Below are 13703 nucleotides of genomic sequence, written 5' to 3'. Positions count from 1 at the left end.
GAGAAATGCTTCAGTACATTGACCTGGGCAAGGATATTTTGGTTAAGACCTCAAAAGCACAAGCAACAAAAATAAAAATAAATAAATGAGATTACAGTAAAGTAAACTTCTGCACAGCAAAGGAAACAATCAACAGAGTGAAAAGACAACCTACATAATGTGAGAAAATATTTGCCAACTATGTATCTGCAAAGGAATTAATAACCAGAATATATAAGAAACTCAAACAATAAAATAGCAACACAGCCACAAACAAATGATACCCAAATAATCCAACTGAAATGGGCAAATGATTAGAATAGAAATTCCTCAGAAAAAGACATGCATATGGCTAACAAGTATATGAAAAAATGCTCAACATCACTAGTATGAAGGGCAAATTAAAACCACATTATGCAAATTAAAACCACATTGAGATATTACCTATCCTACTTAAACTTGCTATTATTAAGAAGACAAAAAATAACAAATGCTAGTGAAGATGTGGAAAAAGAAGAACACTAATACACTCTGGTAAGAATGTAAATTAGTACAGCCACTATAAAAAACAGTTTCGAGGGTTCTCAAAAACCTAAACATAGATCTATCATATAATCCAACAATCGCACCACTGGGCATGTATCCAAAAGAAAGGAAATTAGAATACTGAAGAGTTATCTGCACTTCTATGTTTATTGCAGCACTATTCACATTAGATAAGATAGGGAAGCAAACAAATAAATGAATAAACAGCACTATCCACATTAGATGAGATAGGAAGCAAAAAATAAATGGATAAACAAAATGTGGTATATCTACATAGTGGAATATTATTCAGCCGTAAAAACAAAGAAACTTCTGTAAGTTCAGCAACACTGGTAGACATTATATTAAACGCAATAAGCCAGGCACAGAAAGGCAAACATTGATGTTCTCACTTATAAGTAGAAGTTAGAAAAGTTGATCTCATGAAGGCAAAGAGCAGAATGATGGCTGTCAGAGGCTGGGAAGGGTAGTGGGGAGAAAGGAATAAAGAGTGTCTGGCTAATGGGTACAAAAATGCAGTTAGAAGGAATAAATTAAAGTGTTTGATAGTACAACAGGGTAATGATAGTTAACAATAACGTTGTATATTTCAAAATGGCTAGAAGAGAAGGTTTGGAGTGTTATCAGCACAAAGAAATGTTAAGTGTTTTGGGTGATGAATATCCTAATTCCTGTTATTTGATTATTATATATTGTATACATATATCAAAATATCACATGTACACCGTAAATACATACAATTATTAATGTATCAGTTAAAAAAGCTAAAAAGAAACAAATGACTTATTGGTTGAACCCATCCAGTAGAATAAACATAGACTGATAAATGACCACTCATTCACCAGTATGTCTAGATAGCATGCACTCCTAAAACTGAACCTAAAAGTAATTTACATATTTCTGAATATACATTTAATACATATAATTTGACTGATGATAAATTACATTCCTTAGAAATTTATATATCTTTAATTACAATTAATATGGAATATTTCTCAAATGTCTATTTTGATTCTGCTATTTGTGGCTCTTTTTGAACTGTGTCTTTCTGACCTTTGCCATTTTTGTCTGTCATTATACTTATGTTCTGAAAGCTCTGGGATTTCTGAGTATGAACCTTAACTAATCCCTGCCACTTGGTTCCTGCATTCAATCAGTCACCTTGTCTGTTCATTTTGTTTCCTAAATATCCCTCAAATCTGTCTACAGTGCTTCAACCTTCTGGCCCCTGTCCTGGCTCAGCCACCATCACCATTTCTATGCATCAGCTCCTCAGAGGTCTGTCTGCCTCTCATCCTGGCTTTTTCCAATTTATTTTCCACATTGCAGCTAGAGTGTTCATTTCAGAGTACAGGTCACATGCCTACTGAAAACTCTTTTAGGGCTTCTTGTCACCCTCGAAGTAAGTCCAAGCTTCCTAACCAAGCACGTGGAGGCCCTGCTAACTCCTCTAGCTTCCTTCTTCTCCACTCTCCACCTTAAGCTTTCTCTACTGCGATGATGAGCATTTGTGTGGTATAAGAATCACCTCCGTGCTGTTTCATCTCCCAGTATTCACATAGGCTGTCTTCTCTACCTCAATTACTGTTAAAAATCAATAACAGAAGGAATGTTGGAAACTCTACAAATTCCTGGAAATTAAACAATGTATTCCTGAACAACAAATGGTCAATAAAGACATTAAAAAGTAAACTAAAAAATTATTTGAGACAAGTGAAAATAGAAAACAACATACCAAATTCTGTGGGATACAGCAAAAGCAATTCTATGATGGAAGTCTATAGCAATAAATGCCTATGTTCAAAAAACCAACTTTAAATAAACAACTTGAGAAACCTCAAGAAACTAAAAAAGCAAGAACAAACCAAACACAAAATTAGAAGAAAATAAATAATAAACATCAGAAATAAATGAAAGTGATACTTAAAAAAATACAAAATATCAATGAAACAAAAAGTTGTTTATTTGAAAACTTAAAATTAACATGCCTTCTGCTAGACTAAGAAAAAAAGCCAAAAGAATAAAATGAGTAAAATCAGAGACAAGGAGACAATTACTCTTCTGTCCCCTTGCCTAACTGACATTTCATCCTTTATTCTTCATTTAAAACCGTCACCCCTAGAAGACTTTCATGCACCCTGGAAATGAGAATGAGTGGATTTCCCAGCTCCATGACTCACTCTGCCCACTCCGTTTTATTTTATCCCTAGTGTCTAGCACAGTTCCCATCTCATGGTGGATGCCAGATTGACATTTATCAAATGTATACAAGTGCTTTTAGTTAACATGTATTGAGTACTCACTAATGCCAGATATGTGCTAAAGCAGTTTATAGATTTTATCTCATGTAATCCTCAGAACAACTCTCTCAGATGGTTATGCTCATTTTGTAGGTGAGGAAGCTGAGGCTTTGGGAGATTGCACACAGAAAAGCAGTAGGGTTGCCAACATCTGTCCCCGTGAAGAGTTGGCTGTACAGAACATTGTTTTCCACATCTGAGGGATCTGTGAAGGTCCTTCATAAGTAAAAGTCATTGAATCTTTGTAAGTTCTATTTGTTGGAAATATTTTCCCCAAGCTGTGATGCCTCCTATACAATTTTGTATTTGGTTTGATTATCTTGAAGTTGAAAATCTTTTAGTTATTAAATAGTAAAACTATGGCCCCTGCCACTCTTTTCCAGATGGCTTGTCTACAGATTATGCTTTGAGGAGTTCTATCTTTTCTAAGTTAAATTGTTCATGTACATTGCTACTTAATTTTTTACAGTCTAATTGCCTTAGATTGAACTCTTTAAACTCTTCAAAATTTGTTTTGTCTGTGTAGAGTATGTGATGAGGAACTATTTTCCCCCCAAATGGTAAATTTTTTCTGAAACCATTTATTGGAAAATTTAGTGCTTCCTAGTAGGTTATGATAGTTCTGATACTATTTTTAATATTATTTTATACTTAACAGCGTTTTGAGGGACTTTTGCTAGTTGATATGTCAGTTCTTGAACTAGTACCAGAGTGTGGTTAATAACTTCTTTTTTATTTGGTGAGATAAATTCCGCCTCTGGTGTGACATTTCCCCCAACAATTTCCTTACCTTGGTTGATCCCACTTACTGTTTACTTGGATGATTTACTTTTTATTTCATCCTTGAAACATTTACTGGCATAATTCTTTAAAACTAAATATAACACGTTTATTATATAATATCAGGGAGTATAAAAAATTAAAATAAATGGAATCCAGAAATATTAACAGTAACATTTTATTTCCTCATGGTTTTATTCTAGAGGAACATGGGTAACAGGGTTGGGCTCGTATTGAATACAACTTATATCTTGCTTCTGCCTCCCTCCCCAAGTTATCTTGTAAGCATTTTTATATCTGATTAAATTTTGGAATCACAAGTTTTAATATTGCATGATAGTCACTTAAATAAAATTCTGAAAATCCATTTAGTGATGCCGCTATTGGTGGATATTTGGGTTATTACCATATTTTCTCCTTTAAACAGTGTTGTAATGAAAATCTGTGTAAATAGATTTTTACTCACATTTGATCATTTCCTTAGGGTATATTTCTAAATCTGGGTCAACAGGTATGAGCAATTTTAAGGCTTCAAATTGCTTTTTAAAAAGATTGCACCAATTTAAACTCTCACCAGCAGTGTATGAAGATGTCTGTTTTTACCACCAAAACTGGGGTATTATTATTTCATTGAGATTTTCATTGGGGTTATGTTAAATCTATAAATCAATTTAGAAAAATTGCTTTCTTTACAATATTGATTCTTTTCTTTCAGGAAGATAGTGTGTCTCCATTTAATTAAATTTTTATTTTATGCCTCTCAGGGAAGTTTTGTTGTTTTCCTTATATAAATACTGCTTATTTATTATCAAGATTAATTCTGAGTATATAACGGCATTTTACTCCTTTTGTTTTCAGCTATTGTGAGTGCCATTCAAAAGAATTTATATCCTTTACTTTGCCCAAAGTATGTCCTATAATCATCCAGCCTTCCAGATGCCCTGTAAAAAACGAAGGGGCTCTGTGTTCAAACTGGTTTGGGAAAGACTATGATCTTCACATGGAAACCTTAATACACATAAAAACTTGAGAATTCCTATTGAAAACAAACCTGTTTAATATTATTTATTATTACACCTAGGACCTGCCAAACTTATTTGATGATAGACTATTTACTTCTTATATAAAAAATAAAATTTTAATGTAAAATCTATTATTGTACAGTAGAGTTGATACAGTTGCCCTGAGGCTAATGTTATGGACTAACAAATGGCATCAGTCTCCATTTCTCCCTGCAATTACACCCTTTGCTGTGTAACTGTGGAGGGCTCTTGTGTTCCGACTTTGAGCTTGGCCATGTTGCTTGGCCAATGGGATGGTAGCAAACATAAAGCACACAGTGGCTTTAAAGTGGTCTTGCTCACCATTGCACTCTTCTATGTCCATGAGAAACACATGCCTATGGCACCCTGTTAGAAGATGAGAGATATTTGGAGTGGAGTTGAGTTATGCTAGTTAACCCAGTTGAAGCTCAGTGACATCATCCCCAAACCAGTCAACCTTCTTCACGAGCATGAGGTCAGTCAAGACTAGAAGAAACACTTAGTTGGCCTTCAGATTCATAAACTAAACTAATTATGGTCGATTTAAGCCACTGAGCTTTGGGGTGACTTGTTACATGGCATTTTTGTGGCAGTAGATAACTTATAGGCTCACTGTGAGCAGATAGAATGTAGGTAGTTAGTTTAAACATGATAGTTTTTATCATATTAGGAAATTCTTTCATTGTTATTTTTCCAAATGGTTTTCTGCCAAAAAAAAAAAAAAAGTTACTGAATAATTTTGGGGGCCACAATTGAGATTATTTTCAGTTTTTCTAATTAATGTGGTATTTTGTATTAATAGACTTCCTAATTATAACATGTCCTGTCCTTCCTAGGATGAATCATTCTTGGTAACAGTTGATCAATCTTTTCATGTACTATTGCATTCCATATGCTATTATTTTCCTTAGAGATTTAGCATCTATATTCATAAGTGGAATCAGTTTATAGTTTCCTATTTTGGTTCATTTTTTTCATTTTTGGTACAAGATGTATGCCGACTTTATAAAATGGCTCAGTTTTTCATGTTTACTGATGCTCTGGATCGATGTTTATAATTTGGAAATTATCGAATCCTTAAAAGACTAATAAAATTCACTGCTAAAGTCATCTGGTCATGGAAACTTTTGATAGTTTATTACCTACTTAATAGTTTTAATTTTTACCTCTGATGATTGGTCTTAAGGTCTTCTACTTCTTTTTAATTAAATTTTTAGAAATTTAGATTACTTTTGTGATGGCCAATTATATACATCCTGTACTTTATGTATTTTTGGAAGCTCTCTTTCAATCATTTTGAAATCACATCTGATATAATAAATAAATATCAGACCATTTATTTCAGTCACTGCAATTTAATATCAGACCTAACATAAGTTTTTGTCTTAATACGACCGAACATTTCTGTGTATAACAGTATGGCTACACCTCTGGCCATCATGTTTCTAACTTCTTGGTAGCTGTGTGGTGGGAGTCCTGTCTCACAGTAGTTTGATGTACTTCTTATGGTTGGGGAACACAGGCTGAAAGAAATATTATGGATTCATAAATGTTGGAATTTTGAATACTTTTACATGATTTCTGACCATAATGTAAAAGAATACTAGAAAGGAAAACTCTTCTAAAAATCCTAGAACCAGGTTGTCATATTTATTGGCCTATGTTATGGTTAACATGGGATTTGAGGTTGAACACACAGTATTTGGGAGCATCTTTTGCTGTCCTGGGCTGTTTCCCCAATGGCTTCAAGATAACAAACGAAGGGAAGGCGCTTACCAGCCACAGAGTAGGATCTAGCTCTTTGCTCTGCAGGCTCTGCTGAGCTCTGCTAATTATTCAGTTCTCAGATTTCAGGCACTTTGTTATGCTAGCAGCCATGGTAAATATTTATACAGTGCTTATCATGTGCCAGGCACTACTCTAAGCACTATTATTATATCATATCATTTTACTAATTAGGAAAGGGAGCCACCAAAAGGTTACATAATTTGTCTGGGCTCACCAGTTTGTGAGTGCAGATGTTAAGATTCAAATCCAGGCAACTGGGCTCCATGCTCTGTGCTGTTAGACACTCTGCATGCTGCCTCTCAATCTTTTTCAGTTTTCTTTAGTTTTGACATGGAGTTTTGTTCTTGCTGCCTAGGCTGGATTGCAATGGCACAATCTTGGCTCACCACAACTTCCGCCCCCAGGTTCAAGAGATTCTCCTGCCTCAGCCTCCTGAGTAGCTGGGATTACAGGCATGGGCCACTACACCTGGCTAATTTTGCATTTTTAGTAGAAATGGGGTTTCTCTATGTTGGTCAGGCTGGTCTCAAACTCCTGACCTCAGGTGATCTGCCCGCCTTGGCATCCCAAAGTGCTGGGAATATAGGTGTGAGCCACATTTTGCATTTTTAAAAATCAGTTTGCCAGAGTGCATGGCTCAGTATTGAACTTTTAGTAGATGTTGGATACTATAGACTTTTTTTATAGAGGATAGAAGAAGTGAAGAAAGAGAGAAAACAGTTGAAGAAGAAAGAGTAACATGGTGTCTTGGGGAGAACTTGTGGTTTCTGAGTTGAGACTTTGATTTCAGCTATTAAAAAATAGAAACAGGCCGGGTGCGGTGGCTCATGCCTATAATCCCAGGACTTTGGGAGGTCGAGGCGGGTGGATCACGAGGTCAAGAGTTTGAGACCATCCTGGTCAACATGGTGAAACCCCGTCTCTGCTAAAAATACAAAAATTAGCTGGGCATGGTGGCGCATATCTGCAGTCCCAGTTACTCGGGAGGCTGAGGCAGGAGAGTTGCTTGAACCCAGGAGGCGGAGGTTGCAGTAAGTCGAGATCGCACCATTGCACTCCAGCCTGAGTAACAAGAGCGAAACTCCATCTCAAAAAAAAAAAGAAAAAAAAATAGAAACAATAAAATATCTTTCTCATAGGGTTACTCTGATGGTTTCCTAAGCAAAGAGCCTGACATACGATTAACACTCCCTGATACTAGTACTAGTGGATCCTAATAAATGATGGTGATGATGAATGATGACCATAAAACCAAGCTCTGCCAGCAATTGGGTCTATAATCTTGCTCATGTCACTTTGTTTCCTGGCCCTCAGTTTCCTCATTTGTTAGCCAGAGGACTACCTCGTGGCTCTATGACTGTATTAGTCCATTCTTGCATTGCTATAAAGAGATAATTGACACGGGGTAATTTATAAAGAAAAGAGGTTTAATTGGCTCATAGTTCTACAGGCTGTACAGGAAGCAGAGGCTGCTGCTTGGCTTACGGGGAGGCCTCAGGAAACTTATAGTCATAGCAGAAGGTGAGGGGAAACAGACATATCTTGCATGGCTGGAGTAGGAGGAAGAGTGAGAGGAGGTGCTACACACTTTTAAACAACCAGATTTCTAGAGACAAGCACCAAGCGGATGGTGCTAAACCATTCATGAAGGATCCACCCCTATGATCCAATCACCTCACACTAAATCCACCTCCAACATTGAGGACTGTAACTGATCATGAGATTTGTGTGGGAACACAGATCCAAACCATATCAATGACCAAGTGATCTGTGACCACAGAGGAGACTGAGCAGGAGAGAGTGTGAGAGAACACAAGGTAATGGCTACTGCTGAGTGGGGTATCTGTTTAGAGGGTCTGGGGGACTCCCCCTGCATCTGGGCACAAAAGTATGTGTTTGTCTAGCTCATGTCACTCACCTCAAGGCACCTTGCGGATGGAGAGGTGAGCTAGGGATGTGGGTGGTGTCCTTAGTGATTTTCTACATAACAATACCTTCATGGCCCATCAAGAATAGGGTTGATTTGCAGAAAGCTGAAACTGGACCCCTTCCTGACACCTTACACTAAAATTAACTACAGATGGATTAAAGATCTAAACATAAGACCAAACACCATAAAAACCCTAGAAGAAAACCTAGGCAATACCATTCAGGACGTAGGCATAGGCAAGGACTTCATGACTAAAACACCAAAAGCTATGGCAACAAAAGCCAAAATAGACAAATGGGACCTAATTAAACTTAAGAATTTCTGCAAAGCAAAAGAAACAATTATTACAGTGAACTGGCAACCAACAGAATGGGAAACAATTTTTGCAACCTACCCATCTGACAAAGGGCTCATAGCCAGAATTGACAAAGAACTAAAGCAGATTTACAAGAAATAAACAAACAAACCCATTCAAAAGTGGGCAAAGGATATGAACAGACGCTTTTCAAAAGAAGACATTTGTGAGGCCAAACAGACATATGAAAAAATGCTCAGCATCAGAGAAATGCAAATCAAAATCACATTGAGATATCATCTCACGTCAGTTAGAATGGTGATCATTAAAAAATCTGGAGACAGATGCTGGAGAGGATGTGGAGAAATAGGAACACTTTTCGATTGTTGATGGGAGTGTAAATTAGTTCAACCATTATGGAGCAGTGTGGCAGTTCCTCAAAGATCTACAAATAGAAACTCCATTTGACCCAGCAGTCCCATTACTGGGTATATACCCAAAGGATTATAAATAATTCTGTTATAAAGACACATTCACATGTATGTTCATTGCTGCACTATTTACAATAGCAAAGACTTGGAACCAACCCAAATGCCCATCAATGATAGACTGGATAAAGAAAATGTGGCATATATACACCATGGAATACTACACAGCCATAAAAGAGGATTAGTTCATGATCTTTGTAGGGATATGGGTGAATCTGGAAACCATCATTCTCAGCAAACCAACACAAGAACAGAAAACCAAACACCACATGTTCTCACTCACAGGCGGGTGATGAACAATGAGAAAACATAGGCACAGGGAGGGGAACATCACACACTGGGGTCTGTTGGGGGTTGGGGGTTAGGGGAGGGACAGCGAGGGATAGGGAGAAAAAAAGAAACTTAAATATTTACCTACAATAATGGAAAGTCAATAAATAATATATAAATTTCAAAAAAAGTAGGGTTGATGGTCCATCAACTGAGCAAACAATTACTAGGATGCCCAGTAAAATTTGAATTTCAGACAGGTCATGAATAACTGTTTTAAGTATGTTCCAAACAGTGGATGGGCCATACTTATACTAAACAATTATTTGTTATTTAGACTCAGTTACCTGGGCTTCTCTGCCTGGTCCACTATCCAGGTCTCCCAGATGGGGAGGCTGCATGCACTCGGCCAACTTGTCCCCTTAAGTCAAAGACCTGGGTTCTAGAATCTCTATCTTCTGTGCTCCTTCTTCTTCTGGAGAAAAGAACAGAATAATTACATGAGGAAATTTGTTTGCTATAAATTGCCAACAGAAAAGCCTCTCCAGATTCAATAAGGCAATTATTATATCCTGAGTAAAGAACACTTGATTATTCCAAACAAATGTACCAGACTGTGCTTTAACAGAAATCTGTATCTATAACCTGTTGTAGTTGTTAAGTCAGAAGTAAATATGTTCTTAATAACCAACTGGTATTTATTTAGTGTACAATAACTTGCTTGCTAAGCTTAAATGAAATGCACAGTTAATTAAAACTGCTTCTGTACTAAGTCCTCTAGGGAAAATATTTTACACACTTTCTGACTTGGGATTTTTTTTTTTAACCTTCGTTTCTCAACTGAGCCCCTGTTGGTAGCTTTTAATTTGATGTGCTTAGAGGTCTGCAGATATTTTTTGCTGGTCAATTCTCATCCTGCTCAGGGATATAGAAACTCTACTTTTTACCCAGAGTTCAGGAATCTTTAGGGAGACCCCAAGGTGAGGCTGCACAGGTTAGTGCCCCACACCTTGCTTCCACTTGGAGGTGGCAGTTGCATCTGAATATACCTACTCACTCGAGGTTAAGCTGGGCCTTTTGCTTTGTCTCTTTGAACCTGAGTTTTCCAGTCTATGAAACAAATCAGGTGTTTGACAGGTCAGAAAATAATCAGGGTAGGATTTGAAAGCACAGGCTAACGTTGACTTTTTTTCCTTTTCTTTTTTTTTTAGACGGAGTCTCACTCTGTTGCCCAGGCTGGAAAGCAGTAGTGTGATCTCGGCTCACTGCAACCTCCACCTTCAGGATTCAGGCGATTTTTCTGCCTCAGCCCCCCAAGTAGCTGGGACTATAGGCGTGCTACTACGCCCAGCTAATTTTTTTGTATTTTTAGGAGAGATGAGGGTTTCACCATCTTGGCCAGGCTGGTCTCGAACTCCTGACCTCATGATCCACCTGCCTTGGCCTCCCGAAGCTCTGGGATTACAGGAATGAGCCACCACACCCAGCCCCCCCCTTTTTTTTTGAGATGGAGTTTTGTTCTTGTTGCCCAGGCTGGAGTGCAATGGTGCAATCTCCGCCCACTGCAATGTTGGCATCCCAGGTCAAGTGATTCTCCTGCCTTAGCCTCCCGAGCAGTTGGGATTACAGGCATCTACCACCATGCCTGGCTCATTTTTGTATTTTTAGTGGAGATGGAGTTTCACCATGTTTGCCAGGCTGGTAACCTTGATTTCTTAAAGGGGTCTTGACTTGTGCCTGTCTGTCCTGCTGTGTGAATCCAGATTTGGTGCTGTTTACAGATGGCTGTGAGGTATTTGCTTATTAATCCACTCACTCATCTTCTCATTATTCATGAAGCATTAATGCCCAAGTGTCTACTGGACCTGAGGCCTCATGAGTGCTGTGATTCCAGAGACAAAGTCCCATTCCTACCCGTGTCTTTTACAGATGTATAAATTTGAATTTATGCAATTCCAGAAGGCATTTCACTCCCCTGAGGTTGTTTCCTTTGCTGCAAAGTGAGGAGAGTGCCTTCCCTACAAATCACTGAATGGTTGTGAAGTTCAAATGAGACAATGTATGCACAAATGCTTTCAAAAGTCTAAAGAATTAACATATAAATGTGTATTTCCCCCAATAGCAGTAGTTCTCGAGAGTACCACATGGGATTTGCAGATCTTCACAGTGCTGAGGACCAGAGCGTGACAACCTGTAAATGCCAGGCAAGCTTGGCATGCCAGGGGATGGGCAGCCCAGACTCCCAAAAGACCCCTGGGGGTGAGAGCCAGCCGAATAATTAATAAAGCCTGATGTTCATGTGGGATGTTGAGAATAGAAAGTACTTTCAAAGCCATGACCTCATTTGATTTTTGCAGCATCCCTACCAGGATGGCAGAACAGACCTCCTCCTTGTCACAATAGGAGTAACTGGGCCTCAATGATGGGAAATTACTGGTCCAAGGTCACTCTATGAATAGTTGTGAAAAACAGCACACAAGTCATCCCTTTACATCACAGAGGCTTTTAAGTGAGCACACGTCTCTTCTCCAGTGGGCTGAGGACCTGAGGGTCTGGCGAGACCTAGACCTTGAAGAGTGTGTGCAGTAGAGGAGGGGACCCTGTGAATGGATTAGGGAAAGACTTGTTCCATGGTACAGAGTTAAGCAAGTGAGTTTGGACTGGATTCCAGGACCCCTCATTCCTCACTGGATTCTCTTAGGGGTCAGGATACAACCGTAACAGGAGTATCTGGGGGTCCTAGGTGGGTGGGGCGTTGACTGGGCTGGGTTGCCCCTGAAGGAGGTCACTGGGACTGCTGACCTTCCAGAGACTACCCCAGGTTTCCTTGATCCTGTGATTGTCTCCATCCTGGTCTCAGGCGGTGTAATAAAAAGTTAATATCTGATTTCAGTGGGAAGCCATTAGCTGACTATAATTACTTGGGTGTGTAACATGAAAGGCTGGTGTCATTATGATTCGGAGGTAATGGGGGAGCACACTCAGCAAGGTTTTGTGCTAATGTTGTCGTTTTCTTCCTTTGTCTCTCAAATTCCCTGCATTAAGCAGATAGACTTATCTCTTCTGGTCTCTGGGATGGATCTCCTCCCACATCCTTTCTGACAACAGTGGGTATTTGGAAGTGGGGCTCAGGATCCCAGAGGGGACTTCTAGGCCTGCCCAGCCTGTGCTGGGAGCCACTGAGTTTTGCTTTTCCCATCCTAAGCCAGAAAAGAACAGGGGTGTGGGAGTGAGGAGCCCCCTTTCCAGTACTAGCTCTGTCCCTGAAATGATCCTGGGGCCTCTGGCTCCTTGGCTCGGAGATTCCCCATATGGGAGGTGAGGAGATGGGGAAGGATGATTTCCAAGGATGTTGTAACAGCATCTTGTGTTTCTTGGGACCCTTGCCCCATATAGGAGATGCCAGACCCAGGCTCCAGGGAAACCAAAGGGACAGGCAAAGGAGGTTGGGGGAGCTTGGCTCCCTGGCCAGAGAGGAGCTACTTGTGCTTTCCATTAAGGGAGCCACAAGCTACATGTGGCTTTCTAAGTTTTTCATTATTTAAAATGAAATGAAATGAAAATTAAATGATGACTTCCATCCCTCCATCTCCCTAGCCACACACACTTCCAGCGCCCAGCAGCTACATGGGTTTGCGGCTCCCATGTTGGAGAGTGCAGATTCAGAGCAGTTCCATTATGGCAGAGTGTTCCGCTGGATGGTGCTGAGGATGGCATGGGGCCTCTGGGTATGCGGTTGTGGAGGGAAGCCAGGTTTGGGGTCTGGTCAGCCTTACAATCCTGGATATGTCATTTAAAGATATGTGACTTTGGGCAAACCCCTTAACCCTTCTGAACCACTGTACAATGGAAATCATAATACCATTTGGTAGAGTATTAAGTGATTTGAGTATCATTATGTTGAATATTAAAACAAAGCAAATACGCAAAGGAGTGGTGGGACCACTGCATTATCACCCTTTAGCAGTTCCTGACCCAGAAAGGTATCCTGCTGGGTCATCTTAGGAAGAAGTGACCATGGAGATGACTTCCTTAAATCTTCACATGGCCCATCTGCCCTGATGTTTTTGCAATTCACTAAAGTCTTTGGCTATGTTATTTTATTATTATTATTTTACAGACAGAACTATCGCCTGCTTATTTCTTCCTTCTCTCCCCTCATCTTCTCTCTCCTACTCCCTCACCTCCACCTGTCATCTTCTAGGGATGCCCCTAAAAATACAGGATATAAGTTAAATCAGAATTCCAGAGAAGCAAAAAAATCTATTTTTTTTTAGGATAAGT

The 13703-nt window shown here is 39.2% G+C and overlaps 1 long non-coding RNA gene across 1 annotated transcript; it reads left to right on the top strand.

The window, feature by feature from the left end:
- The first annotated feature begins 270 nt into the window (after positions 1 to 270).
- LOC116558230 lies at positions 271 to 8965 on the top strand. The gene is made up of 3 exons (XR_004271914.1): positions 271 to 366; positions 482 to 483; positions 8922 to 8965. It is a non-coding gene; the product is annotated as an uncharacterized LOC116558230 (long non-coding RNA).
- Positions 8966 to 13703: the final 4738 nt, after the last annotated feature.

Source organism: Sapajus apella, unplaced genomic scaffold (genome assembly GCF_009761245.1).
Source record: "Sapajus apella isolate SASKATOON/1434 unplaced genomic scaffold, GSC_monkey_1.0 scaffold21, whole genome shotgun sequence".
Taxonomy (NCBI): Eukaryota; Metazoa; Chordata; class Mammalia; order Primates; family Cebidae; genus Sapajus; species Sapajus apella.
Note: the sequence above shows the minus strand (reverse complement) of the source record. Positions and strands in the feature narration are given on the sequence as shown.